At 32.6% G+C, this 3,099-nt stretch overlaps 1 long non-coding RNA gene across 1 annotated transcript; it reads right to left on the bottom strand.

Annotated features, from left to right (window-relative positions):
* Positions 1-520: 520 nt before the first annotated feature.
* On the bottom strand, positions 521-3,099 carry LOC127746510 (uncharacterized). The gene is made up of 3 exons (XR_008008168.1): positions 3,021-3,099; positions 2,827-2,918; positions 521-692 (listed from the first exon to the last, which is right to left on the bottom strand). It is a non-coding gene; the product is annotated as an uncharacterized LOC127746510 (long non-coding RNA).

Raw genomic sequence — 3,099 nt, 5'->3', positions numbered from 1 at the left:
TTTTTATAATATGTGTTGGAAACAAGAAGTTTGACCACAATCTAATCAATCATGTGTTAAATAATTTGTTATTGTTATTATATTAAAATGTTAATATAATAAGGTCCATGATTAAATTTAGGGATATATTATTGTGATAGTGATCATAATATTGAGAGATAAATCTTTTATATTTTAATCTAAATTGTTCTTGGTTATATTTGAGAATTTCTAATGGTTATAATTACCGCATATTTGTCAATAGAATATTTTCAAGATTAACATAGTAATAGAGTTTCTTTTGACCTGCGACTACCATAGTAATTAACAACGTATTTATTATACTTTGATTCCGGACACCTAATACCCTAGGGTTCTAGTTGAATGTGTAACACCCTAACTATCAGAATGTCACGCTTCCGGCTGTGTCACTCTGATAGCTCGAGTATTATGACGACTCTTAATTTATTTAATACTAAAATATGAGCATGTCTAAAACTTAAACTGTATTTTTCAAAACATACGTCTATACTTAATATATATATATATTATTACTTTACAAGCGTTACATAATACAAGATCCTATCCCTCATACAAAATGTGAAAGGTCAAAGGCGAGGGAAAACATCACAAAAACAATACAAAAATATTGTGTAAACGCAAAAGTAAAACTCTTCCAAACTTCGTCGTCCATATCCTGAAAAAGAAAAGACCTGTAGGGGAGTGAGAACATTGTCCTCGCTGTTTCTCACTATGGGATTAGAGAATTGCTATAATAAGATACGTAGAAATAAAACTGTCTTTAAAGTACAGTGATTAATAGACGCTTTATGAATCTTTTTAAAACCAAATACTATGTTCCAAAAACCCGAAATCCTTTTTAAAAGAGAAATCCGTCAATTCTTCAAAAAAATCCAAAACTTCTTTAAAGGTTTTTCCTAGACAACATGAATGACCAAGCTTTTCTAAGCATAGGTTCATTAAGTCTATGCTGAACCAGCATAGTTTTTCATACTTTACTAAACCAGAAACACAAACCAAACACGGCCTCCAGCCCATCATATAATCAATCACGGCCCTAGGCCCAAACAAATCAACCAACAACCAACTCACCATAATCCAATAAATTTCAGTCACAAACACAAATAAAAAGATTCAAACACAAACAAGTAGTTAAGTCAAGTAGAGCAATTAGCAGTTAAACATGTTTATTCACATAGACAAACCAATTACAATATGCACACCCAAACAATGTCACAAAAATGCATATGATGAATGCCTGCCCTATGGCTAATGATATCATTTGTCGGTTATATAGCCAACCCGACACGTCCTGGTAGTTAACCATGGACTGAAACACCCATGCAGAGCCAGTGGGTTTGAGCTACAACCCCCTCACTACTACTCGCTTAACCCAAAACCAGTGGAATAACCACTACTGCGGCTACTACCCAGGCGGGTATTTGAAAGCTCATCCTGGAGCAAGCAGGACGAACCACCATCCTTGCTACTACCCAGGAATCTCAAACATATATTTATTCATTCCATCTCATTCATAACCATTCATAATCATTTTCACACTTTCTGAACAATCCACATCAAGTAAATCATCATTCATGCCATATATTACTTTTTCCTCAAATCACTTTTCTTTGAAAACAACAATCAAACTCATTTTTGTCTCGATTTCAAAATTATTCTCATATCTCAAGCTATGTCAAGCTTCCAAGCCACTTTTTCCTCAAACTCAATTCCCTTTTTTAAAAGAAATCTACTTTATGTAACATTTTCTCAAAACTTACAAAAATTTCCAAAATCATATCAAATGGAAGTTTTCTTTGAAAGACTTAAAATCCTCCTCTTTGAAACCATCCTTTTAACTATTTTTAAACAGAGTTATTAATTAATTATTCCGGCAAGGTCTCAAGTCTTTAAGGGAGAACAACCAAACCCCTTTTCTTAAATTTATTAAAATTCTTGAAAAATCATGTTTTCGTGGTTTGAATTAAATCAAGCGAAATCCAAATAAAACCAAATCATTTAGAATCGAAAATCCATTCATTTGAACCAAAATAATTTTAAATTTTATTCCTTAAAACCAATTCCTTAATTTTTCCAAAACATTACAAGCGGAGTCAGTCGATTAAAGTCCATTTACAAATTTACTGTTATTTGCTCATCACTCCTCCGAATGAAATCCTTAAGTCAAATTAAAAAATATAAACCCTTCTCACAATTAAAATAGCCTCAAAACATAAGTCTTCTCTAAATGGTTTGCACTCAAAATGTAATCCTTTTCTTAAGAAGCAAAGCTCCACCACAATTCTCTTTGCAATAATTCAATTCAAGACGTAATTCATCACTTTCTTAAATAGTTCAAATAAAATGATATAAATCTTAAGTCCAGATTTTCTGAATAACTTTTCAAATAAAGTCTTGGATTTTATAGAAATTTTGGTAGCACCTCCCCCTAAGACTTGGACCTTGCCACCCTTTCCGGGTTCCAACAAAAAATTCTGCAACCATTTCCAACTAGGACCTTGCCACCCTTTCCGGGTTCCAACCAAAAATTCTGCAACCATTTCCAACGGGTTCAAAACCAAACTTGTTTCCAATAAAACAAAATCCAAACATCCAAACTTTAAAAATCACATCAAACCAAACCAATTCAGAAATCTCCAATTTTAACAAATCAATTAATAATTCAATCAATACACAACCGTATTCATCCAAAACAAGCCAGGCGATTCATAAGACTTGCATAACCACTAAAAATACATTTTTGCACATCCATATCAATTTATAACAATTCCAATTACAAAATTAAGTTTTTAAAAAAGTCCCTACCTCCATTAGTCGCAAGTTGCATAATTAAACCCATTAAATCCTTATTCTCATGTTAATCAGCAGCAACCGCAGAAATTCTGACAACCACATATCTGTATAATTTAGAATTAACACGGAATGGATATTGAGCGATATTAGAACATAATTGATAATAAAGTATTGTGATAAACAAGAACATAACCGAATAATCTCACCACGATAAATAGAAGAGAATGACACAGTAGCAGCTTCCAAATTGACCGGACAACAGCTGTGATAGCGGCCGGAAGCTTT

Source organism: Arachis duranensis, chromosome 4 (assembly GCF_000817695.3).
Source record: "Arachis duranensis cultivar V14167 chromosome 4, aradu.V14167.gnm2.J7QH, whole genome shotgun sequence".
Lineage (NCBI taxonomy): Eukaryota > Viridiplantae > Streptophyta > Magnoliopsida > Fabales > Fabaceae > Arachis > Arachis duranensis.
This window is presented reverse-complemented; position numbering and strand designations above follow the sequence as displayed.